The sequence below is a fragment of the Euprymna scolopes genome, chromosome 36, assembly GCF_053919585.1.
Source record: "Euprymna scolopes isolate OS-2025 chromosome 36, ASM5391958v1, whole genome shotgun sequence".
In the NCBI taxonomy this organism is placed as follows: Eukaryota; Metazoa; Mollusca; class Cephalopoda; order Sepiida; family Sepiolidae; genus Euprymna; species Euprymna scolopes.
The window spans coordinates 96,127,271-96,139,157 of NC_136517.1; the positions used below are offsets into that span (position 1 = coordinate 96,127,271).

An 11,887-nucleotide genomic window follows, 5' to 3' on the forward strand; every position below is an offset into this window, starting at 1 on the left:
GCCCTACCAAATCCTAGACTTTGCTGTCCCAGCTGACCACAGTGTGAATATCAAAGAAAATTTAGAAAGGGCATGTACGCAATATTGTTTATTTTGGGGAAAGAAAAAACAAAAACAAAAAAAAAAACGCACGGGAATCACATTCAGGCAATGTCTTATTAAAAATAGACAAATCAGGCAGTCAAAGTATACCATCGTTTTCGATCTGAGATAAGATCAGCTACGCCCCTCTAGTTTTTTCCTGTTGCAATAAAATTTATCTCAATTGTTTGCTTGTAGTTCGTTTTTCGTCTTCCTTTCATTTCCATTAGAAGCCCATTGGAGTACTTGGTTGGCAATTCTCATAAGGGCTAATCTTAGGCGATGTTCAAGGTATGCTAGACGTCGTATGCAGGTTATTGACGATATTAGCTGTTGGTTAGTGCGACCTCTGACTTCTTGGATAGTTGATAGTTTGATTGTGCCAGTCGCCATATTGCAAAGCCCTATCATCAATACAAGTAGCATCCAATGATTTAACCCTGTTTTTCCTATGTTCTTTCTGGCGGGAGATATAGCAAAATAAACACAAGTCCAGATCTTGGTAGAAATCAAACCACACTGTTAATGGAAATCGCCCCAGACAACATATAAAGTCACTTGATAAATGGAGCTAAAAAACAGTATTCAAGGTCAAAAACTTGTCAATGATAAATGTAGACGGAATAGATTCTGACCGATAAAACGGCAATTCTTCCCCCTTTGCCAGAAATATCGACTGTGAAATTTGAGGACTAAAGGACAACGTAAGGGAAGCAAGGGTGACGCGGCTGACGAAAGTAAACCCAAGATCCGATTCATACTTTCTTTAAATTAGTGTTAGAAAAAATGAGAGACAAGCATTTTGATGATGATGACGAGGAGGAGGAGGACGAGGGGGAGAAGGAGGGGGAGGAGGAGGATAAAGATGATGAGTCCCTTATCAATCCGGGGGTCATGGCGGGGCTCTGTATTATTTCATGCAGCGTGTCTTGGGCAAGATTAGCCTGGTGGCGCCCACTTCTCTCCAGACTCTGAGCACATACAGTCCTGTAACACCCCCCACGTTTACACACGGGACCCAACACGTTGTATGCATTCTACGTCGCAAAGTAGACCAAGACAAAGAATAACTCGAACTCACTTTTTTGTGAAACAACGACATTTATTTCCTCATTCTACCGCCACGCGTGACTTCTCGTTGCATCTACGACGTCTCGAACGTGATCATCTTTTCTCGTGTGCTCTCCCCCCACCCTTTATAGTATTTTCTTTACAGTGACGTCATTTCACATTTTCGCCGACCTGCTTTCCAGCTGACTACAATATGTCGTATTAAACTCCAATGTAAACAAGTTCTTGTTGATCCCCTCTAAATAATCTATTTCTACCCTATTTCCTTTACTAACTATTAATACGCTGCTATTCCAGTGACCACCGTACGCTCATAAACACTTATCCTCGAGTGGTCTTCGGGTTTTGATACGCAGTAGTTCGTATGTAAAAAAAACTTGCATGAAATAAAGTGGAGCCAACCATTTAAAACCGATCTAAAGAAGATATTTAAAAAAATTGAGAGGAATAAATATAGTTTATATCATTAACAACATTTTGCATTCGAATTCAATCCGGCGCAACATATGGACCAAAACAAACAAACAAACAAAAAAATGGAAGACAAAAACATATTGCCAAAGTAAATTATTTCCATTTATCTCATCTGAAAGTATCCATTTGTGCATATCTTTATTTGTTCCAACAGATTGGCTATAAATATTTATTGATATCGACACACACTATACCGACGCATACGTTAATACCCCTCTCTCTGTCTCTTTCTCTTACACACACACACACACACACACACACACACACACACACACACACACACACACACGCACACACACACACACACACACTCTCTCTCTCTCTTTATATATATATATATATTTTTATGACCGTATCTTTCTGTTAAGTTACATTATTGTTTCAGCTACTCGGCCGTTTTTTTGCCGTCTGTAGCTTCCTCAGACTTTTACAGAAATGTTCGCTATTTTGGGATGAAAGAGTGAATGAAGTGAGGGGGTGCGAGGAGGGCGGAAGAGAGAGAGGAAGGGAACAAGGGGGAAGGTGGGAGGGGGCGTTTGGTATGTCGATAATGTTTTAGTTTTGCGGTTTAAGGAACTTGTGGGGGAGGGTCTGGGAAGTTCATTTCTGGTGTGGCTGAGGGCATAGGGATACATGAGGGGAAGGGGAATATGTGGGGGTGGGAGGGGGGTTTCTTAAAGTTTTTATGCGTCTCGTTGGTGAGATGATTTCTTGGTAAGTATGTCTTGACCTGTTGGGAGTTCGCTTATGTTTGAAGGCGCATATTTGCTCTGCAAAAGTATTGAGCACTTTCTTCAGTTTTTATTAATTACCATCTCCACTATATATATATATATATATATATATATATATATATATATATATATATATATATATATATATCGGGCGTCGGGTGCGTTAAAAATCAATAAAGTGTTCGATTCGCAAACGCCAGAGCTAAAATACAAATTATTTATACCAAAAAGATATTATATATTTCAGAGACGTACTATGGTTTTCTCGCAGTGGATTTTCGATTTGATTCAATTTCGTAAGTCAATGTTGATGTGTTTGGATTTTTAAAAGCCTTTTAAGGAGAAGTCCCATGGTAATGAAACCACGGTACGTCTCTGAAGTAGGTAAAATATAGTTTTTTTTTATATAAATAATTTGAACACACATACCCCCCCATATATATATATATATATATATATATATATATATATATATATATATATATATATATATATTAAAATTTTTCTCTATTCCAAAGTCTAAGATTTTACCAATGATTTTTTTTCAATATAAAACTTTGATACATATTACAGTACTATTTGGTTAAGGGAGCAACAACCGTAAATTATATGTCAAGATTAGATATTTCCCTCGTGATTCCAGGAGAAAAACACAAAACAGTGTAAAATGTAAAAATCTTAAATTGTACCATTTTCAGTGGGCCGCCATCTTGTTCTATGAAGAAAAGCTACCAACTTAACCTTTATAAGATTCAGATTATATATATATATATATATATATATATATATATATATATATGTATATATATATATAATGGGATGGAGTACTGCAGCCACATCTGGGTAGGAGCTGCTAAAAATAGCCTATCCTTCCTTGACAGAGTACAAAATAGACTTCATAGCTTAGTGGGGGATGACCTTTACTCCTGATCGGAAATGGAACACGTATATCAAGTCTGTTGCCGGAGCCGCTGGGAAAATGGTGGGATCCTTCTACCACTCCAGAAGATATCTCACTACTGATGCAAATCTCTATCTGTATAAAAGCCAAGTGCGTCCAAAAGTGGAGTACTGAACCTATCCTGCCGTGAAAAAGTACAAAATAGACTTCATAGCTTAGTGGGGATGCCCTTTTTTTTCTCTTCCCTGCAATCTCTCTCCCACAGAAGAGACGTTGCGAACTTGTCTTTGTTTTATCGTTATATCCATGGCAGGTGCTCGTCTGAGCTCCATTCTCTGCTCCCCTCGCCACTCTTTCAGGAAAAACACCCGTCTAGCTTAAACCACTGTCAGTAATTTTCCCCACTCTTTATCTGTGCTTAAATAAAAACGTAGATTCCATGAACAAAGCTCTTTCTTAGAAGTGAACGCCTGTGGAACTCTCTGCCGTTTGCCTGTTTCCCACCTGACTACAACTTAGATGTCTTCAAGTCCAACATAAACAAGTTCCTGATAAACCGCCCTTAAGTAAGACACTTTATCAAATATCCATTACTAACGATTACTACAATATTATCCCATTGATTATTGTACACGCAATAATCCTTATCCCCGAGATTTCTTATTTAATTATCGCGTAACTAATGATGTAGAGACCTGTCAATTTTTGATTTAAGATCTATAAACTGGATTAAAGTATACCGATTTGTTTGATACACATTTATTCTTAAATATACATAACACGCCTCATTAATATTAGTAAACTAGACTGCCTGTGACCCGTTGGGTCAGTATGTTATATTAGCTATGGAATTAATGTATAAGCGTGACACTTGTGAGGTAAAGAACATAGTTTTTTGTGACATAACAGAAGCATTTCTATGAAAGTATATTAAAATGAAAAAAGAATATAGATTTCTATGAGTCGTTCTGTTCATAATTGTTTATTTAAAAAAAAAGACTTACAACCATTGAATTATAAGTGGTTTGCCATACGTATAGGAAAATACAATAATACTTATAGTAAAATTCAAATTTTGATATATCTTTTAATTTAAACGCGAAAAAAAAACAATTGGAACACTGAAAACGTACACAGTAAAACAATACGTTTTATGGTCGCGTTGATTATTTATGTTTGTAGTGTAGAAGAAAATGTATGAATGTTTTTTTAAGAAAGGTGTATGAAAATGGAGAATAAATTAAAAAAAAATGAAGGCGTGCGGTAAATCGCCGTTGAAAAAGGCTCTTATGATTGTCAACGGGTTAAAGTAGATGTATTTGTAAAAAACTTGCGTTAAAATAGACGTAATACGAGAATGAACGATGTAAAAAAAATGCAGAAAGAATTAACAATTGTTTATTTGGATAATTTAAACGCGAAAAAAAAATTGGGACACTGAAAACGTACACAGTAAAACAATACGTTTTATTGTCGCCTTATTTGTTTATGCACGCATGCGTAACCGGAAGTCCTAAACCGGATGTTGGGTTACAACACCCGTTACAAGGCCATTTGAGTTTTATAATTATACAGATTATCAAACAATCTAACTGTATAGGACAATAAAATATAAAGAATTAGTTTCGTATTTTAAATTTTTAGATATAACTCTATTTAACAAATTACAGAAATTAAATATTAGATGAATAAAGTTGCAATAATAATAATAATAATAATAATAATAATAGTAATAATAATAATAATAATAAGAAGAAGAAGAAGAAGAAGAAGAAGAAGAAAAATAATAATAAAACTAATAGGCGTCCTTCCAAGGAGATTCACTAGCACCATTGTGTGTAGCCTTGTTTTCGAATACCATTATAATAACCGAGGAAAGGAGTCAGCGAAACGTCAAGTAAAAAAGGAACATTCGAAAGAAGCAGGGTTAAAAAGAACATTGTCTGCCAAAAGGTGCTGAACCGAAAGAGTAAATTAAAAATGGTCTTACAATGTGATTTAATTATGTGTATTGAACTATGTAGTACAATATTACTTTCTGAGTATTTATTAGTATTTATAAATTTATCTCATTTGCGTGAGTTTTATATTTAAAATGGTTTATTTTCATAGAAATTTTAATAAACATGAAAAAATTAGTTGCTCTATGTTATTGTGTTCTTTTCTTTTTATAAAAAAAAAATAATTTCTGCGTTATCCAGAAAAATCTCAGCTTTATTAAAACATATTTATTCATTAAATATTTATATATTTACGGAATTTTCACGTTTCCTCCTCCTGCTCCTCTTTCTCCTTCTCCTCCTCCCCCTCCTCCTCCTTGCCCTACTACTACTAACTTTAATTTTGTTGACCATCAATACCTACAGTTTCAGAAGAATCATTGTTAACACTTGAGTTAAAGACAATGTGTCTTAATGTTAGTAACTACACGCATATATAATTGACGCATGCTGAGACGGTAACGGTAGCTAAGTGGTTAACGGCACAGAATTAAACAAAAACAGAGTGCGACAAGTTCGAATCCTGTTCGTTCCACACAAACATTTTAATCAAATCAACGCTTGACCTTGTGCGTTCTAATAGGTTAATAAAATAACTACGTCTATATCTGCTGTTTAGTTTAGTTTTTTCATTAAAATCGTCTCGATTTTAAGAGTTTGAGAACTTGTCTCAACAACTCCGAGAATTGAGTTTCTGATAAAAAAAAAAAAAAATCAAATAAAAGTGGCGACAATAGTCTGGAACAATTATATTGAAAACATTGCCAGGGCCGCTGCAAAAAAGGTAGGCTCTCTCTACCGTGCTAGAAAACTACTGACACCTGAAAGTATCCTGTATCTCTATAAGGCAACCATTCGCCCATGTATGGAGTATTGTTGTCACATCTGGGCTGGTGCGTCTACTACTAGTCTCTCGCTCCTAGACAAGGTTCAAAAGAGAGTCGCCAATCTGATAGGCTCTGAACTGGCATCTAAGCTTCAGCCTCTGTCCCATCGACGAAACGTTGCATCCCTCTGCTTGTTCTACAAGTATTTTAATGGTGAATGCTCTGACGAACTGCAGACACTTGTGCCCCCACGACGCAGAAACCCTCGACAAACCCGACAGGCAGCTAAATCCCACCCCCACACAGTAGAGATCCCTAGATGTAAAAGATCTTTCTACTCCAGTAGTTTCTTCCCCAGAACCGCTAGACTCTGAAATTCCATTCCAGGATCCTGCTTCCCTAACTGTATTGACATGCAGAAGTTCAAGTGCAACGTGAACCGACATCTTGCTGCCCAGATCCCTACATAGTGCCCCAGTAGTTGCTGACCCTGATAGTACCCCCCTACACCACAGCGGCAATGTGCCTTGTTTGGGGTGAAAATGTAATAAAAAAAGCAAAAAAAAAACTCGATTATTTTCAACTGGCGAGAATTGAGAAAAAAAAAAACATAATTTCTTTCCATACCGACTTAAAGACACTAGTATCAAGTCTAATTGTATCCCGAATTCTCTCTCTCTCTCTCTCTCTCTCTCTCTCTCTCTCTCTCTATATATATATATATATATATATATATATATATATATATATATATATATATATATATCCCTCTCTCTTTCTCTCTCTTTCTCTCTCTCGCACACACATACACCCATGCACGTAGACGTACTATGTGAAATATTTTAACTTTAAAAACAAGTAAACGTTTCCTTTTTCTTCATCTTTTTCTTTAATTGTTTTGCGTAACGAAGCCATTTTTCGATTTGATTCAATTTTAAGAATTTGAGATCCTGACTCAATGGCTCCAAGAATTAAGTTTCTAGTAAAAAAAAAAAATAACGAATAAATAAAAATGCAAAATGAAGATGGCGACGATATTCTAAGTTAAATTATTTTTAACTGGCGGGAATTTAGAAATAAAAATGCCGGCTTTCCATGTCGATTCAAAGACAGTCGTCTCCCGTCTCCCCTCTCTCTCCCTCTCTCTTTCTCTCTCATACACACAGATACACATACACACACATACTATCCCCCTCTCTCTACACACATTCTCTCTTACACACACAATGCGAGATATTAACTTTAAATACCAGTAAACATTTCCCTTTTCTTCCCCCATCTTTTTCTTTTAATTGTTTGACGTAACGAAGCCATTTTTCGAAATCTTTGCTATCCGAGAAGCCGACAGCTTTTCCCTTTGTCCTCATCAACAAACTCCCGTGTGCCTCATTTCTCCGGTTATGATCCGCACATAAAAGCGGATATTTCTGCAACCTAACCTTGATGTGACAAAGTCTCTTTTAATTTATTCAAACTGGTATAATCCAGATGGCCGCTGCCTGCTTACGGGCGCCATTAAATGAGCCAGTCATCTCGACAGAGGCACCGTCGCCCGTATACACTCAGCGAAAGAAAAAGAGCAAGGAAAAAATACGTGTTCGATTCTTGCAAAAATATCATATCAATATAAACAATTATGACTCTCAAGATAACGAAAAGTAAAAATAAAAGATAATTCGTCAAGTTTCGAATGGATAATAATTGAATTCAATGGAAATGAGTGATGCAGACGATCTGGCAGCCGATCTGGCAGCCGTAATGGACAGTCCAATCGTTACGCGTCGGGCATTACTGACAACACGTACAACTTTCTTTATTGATTGTCATTCCTCGCGAAAATGACTGCTAAGCGGCAGAAAATGGCGGGCGCGTAAGGTACAGAATAGTTAACAGTCATGTATGCCGTATATGAAAGATATGCCGACATTTTCTTCTAGATTAGTGCGGAGGTAACTGGGATATTGGAAGGCTTATTGTAACCCAAATTCCAGTGAAGATCAATGGTCATTGCCATGGTCATCTGGAAATAATAATAATAATAATAATAATAATAATAATAATAATAATAATAATAATAATTACCCGCTTCTTTCCATCTCCTACTTCTCCTTTCTCCCCTTCTCCCTGCCCATATTCCTCTCTTTCCCCTCACTCCCACCACCCAAAATAGTTGAAGGGTCAAGGAGGATGGCAAAATCACGGAGTGAAAGCACTTACCAGACCTCCACTGGATTAGTGCGGAGGTAACTAGGACATTGGTAGGCTTATTGTAACCCAAATTTCAATGAAAACCAATGGTCATTGTCATGGTCATCTGGAAATAATAATAATAATAATAATAATAATAATAATAATAATAATAATAATAATGAATACCCGCTTCTTTCCATCTCCTACTTTTCCTTTCTCCCTGCCTATATTCCTCTCTATCCCCTCACTCCCACCACCCAAAATAGTTGAAGGGTCTAGGAGGATGGAAAAATCACGGAGTGAAAGCACTTACCAGACCTCCACTGGATTAGTGCGGATGTAACTAGGACATTGGTAGGCTTATTGTAACCCAAATTTCAGTGAAAACCAATGGTCATTGTCAGCGTGAAATCAACAACAAGCGACTGTTGCGATGATGCAAATTTATTTGCAAAAGTTGTTGAAAGAGCTGAGGATTACTGGAAATCTAGGGAGACTTATTGTCATCCAGACCCCAGGGAACGCCACCGTTCTGTCAATGAACAATCTCTGATGATGACTTACGTGAGAACTCCGAGTGAGTGAATAATAATATATTAATTTGATTCGTCATCAATACGTGCGGTTTTAGCAGAATAGACAACTTTTAATGTAAGTAACTACATACATTTATAATTAATTCAGATGGTGACAATGGCTAAGTACTATACGATACAAACTGAAAACCAGAATGCACCAAGTTCGCATCCTGTTCTTTCCACAGTAACATTCTCATCAACCCAAAACTTGACCTTATGTCTAACCTCAATTCCAGGAGGTAATAAAATAACTACCCCCATCTCTGTTGTTTAGTTTAATTTTTTTTTAATCTTAATTAAAATCATCTCGATTTAATGAACCTGAGATCCTGACTCAATGACTCAAGAATTGAATTTCTGGTAAAAGAAATGAAAACTATAAAAAAAAAAAAAACATGGCGACGATATTATTAAGTGAGAGTGTTTTTAATTGGCGAGAATTAAGATATAGAATTCCATGAGAAAAAGCCGGCATGCTCTTCATATTCGGCATACTTATGTTGATACACCGAAGTTAAGCAACGTTGAGCTTGGTCAGTACCCACTGGATGATAATTTGGACGTACCAGGTGTTGTATTTAGGAGGTTCTTGACAAATCTCTGCAAGAACTGCAAAACCCCAACACATCATCTTTCCAGGCCGGGATATAAACGCGAATGGGGACTGTTTGTGAATTTAATCCTGTTCAACTCGCCTAGGATAAATACCGTTTAAAATACGAGATTATCTCAATAAGTTTCCAGACATTTTCGTACGAACACCTTTTACACACATGAAACTGTAATCTTCGAAGTAATCTCCTCCGGCTGCAATGAACTTACCCCGTTCTAACAACGTCTAGAAGGCCCTATGGGAATCCTTTTTTTGTGAGTGTGTCTATGGCCCTAGTTATAGCCTCTTTCATCTCCTCAGTGGCCTTATAACGACACCCTCTGAGGTTTTCCTTAAACTTAGAGAATATCAAAAAGTAACAGGGAGCAAGATCTGAGCAATAGGGAGGTACACTATAATAATCAATAGATAATTAGCTCTGTATTAATAACATGTTCGAAATCTGTATAAATTAAAATGTTTTATTTAAGAGCGTTTTATGACCGGACTAATTTCGTTACATTTATTGTTTTTTACTGGGTTTTTAGTTGCCCTCTTGGCCTTTTGGCTTAGATCAAAGTGTAGTATCTGTTCCGGCAGATGCTGCACTTAAGATAATTTGTACCAGTCAATGGAGGGGAAACCCTCTATACTGGGACAATTATTATTTTTGGTAACCAGAGTGCCCCCTTTTTGCCTACTTTTAGGGGAGCTGGTTTTTACCTCACATTAAAAACGGCCTTGTGCCTAATTTGCTCAGTGGGGGAGCAAATAAATACCATCTGTTCTTCAGATGCCTCACATTAAAAACGGCCTTGTGCCTAATTTGCTCAGTGGGGGAGCAAATAAATACCATCTGTTCTTCAGATGCTGCAGGCTATGACTAGCTATGACTAGCAAAGACCAGATGTGGGGGACACCCCACATGCCTGACCATTAACCAGCTCCCATTTCCCACCTCTCGGGAGCTGGTCCCCTTTTTCCCTTCCCCCTCCCTTCATTCCTCACATTAAAAATCGGCCTTGTGCCTAATTTGCTCGGTGGGGGAGCAAATAAATACCATCTGTTCTTCAACCCATTTTCTTGTTCTCTTTCGGTGGAGGATCAATCCTTCACGACTGAGACAATTTTTATTTTTGTACCTTTTCTCCACATTAAAAAACGACCCTGGTGTCTAACTCTGTCCCGTGGGGAGGCATTGTAAATAGCTACAATCTGGATATTCACCAAAAAAAAAAAAAAAAAAAAAAAAAGAAGAAAATGGAAATAAACACGTATATACGTATGCTATGAACAATGTTAAATATATCTTGGCTAGTTCATTTTTTCTTTTTGCACAGTGATCACCACTTATCAAGGCCCGGAAGCCACTCAGGGATAAGGGTTATTGCAAGTACATTACGTTAGTGTGGAGATTTGATGAAGTGTTTAATTAAGGGGGCGGTTCATTAGGAATTTGTTAACATTGGACTTGAAGACATCCAAGTTGTAGTCCGGAGGGAAGCAGGCAGACGGAACAGAGTTCCACAGGCGTGCAGTTCTAAGAAAGAAGCTTTGTTCATGGAATCCGCGTTTTGATTTAGGCACAGATATAGAGTGGGGGAAATTTTTCACAGTGAATTCAGCTAGACGGGTGTTTTTCGTGAAAGATTGGGGAGGGGGGACGAGAGTTTGGAGTTCAGACGAGCACCTGCCATGGAAATAACGATAAAACAAGGATAGGCTCGCAACGTCTCTTCTGTGGGAGAGAGGTTACAGGGTAGAGAAAAGGGCATCCCCCACTAAGCCACGAAGTCTATTTTGTACTCTGTCAAGGCAGGATAGGATGTTTTTAGCAGCTCCTGCCTAGATATGGGAACAGTATTCCATCCTTGGAAAGTAGCAACTTTATGGCAACCAACCTGCCATATCTAATACCATCAGGAAGCGACGTCTATGATTTGCCGACCACTGCCAGAGGAGCAAGTAAGAAATGTATCACTATATATTCCACGGCACAAGCTCACTGGCATAAGACAGCCTAGATGTGTGACCATGTAGTGGCGGCAAGAGACGTCTACGATAGTGTTGAGATGACGGGGTTTTGTTAATCTCACGGCAGACGAAATGAACATTTAGATCGCCATGGACATGGAATATGTGCATACATTAAAGATGGTTTTCCGTGTGATAGAGATATCTCCAGAGAAGACCCAAATTTACTTTATATGTGCTTCCGGGTTGCACTTGCTTACACTACCGCATTTATATTTTCCCTCTATCGCCCCCACAACAGCGGGGTTACTGTTTTAAAGAGTATATCTGAGAAAATTGACCTCATCCTGTCTGCTCATCCTTCGGCTAACATTCACATTTGCGGTGACTTCAATGTCCATAATGTGGAATGGCTGACCCACTCAAATACAGACGACGAGGGGAGGTTCTGTCATGATTTTGCAA

The 11,887-nt window shown here is 37.7% G+C and overlaps 1 pseudogene; it reads left to right on the forward strand.

Annotated features, from left to right (window-relative positions):
* Positions 1 to 9,996: 9,996 nt before the first annotated feature.
* LOC145260818 (U2 spliceosomal RNA) lies at positions 9,997 to 10,143 on the forward strand (annotated as a pseudogene).
* Positions 10,144 to 11,887: the final 1,744 nt, after the last annotated feature.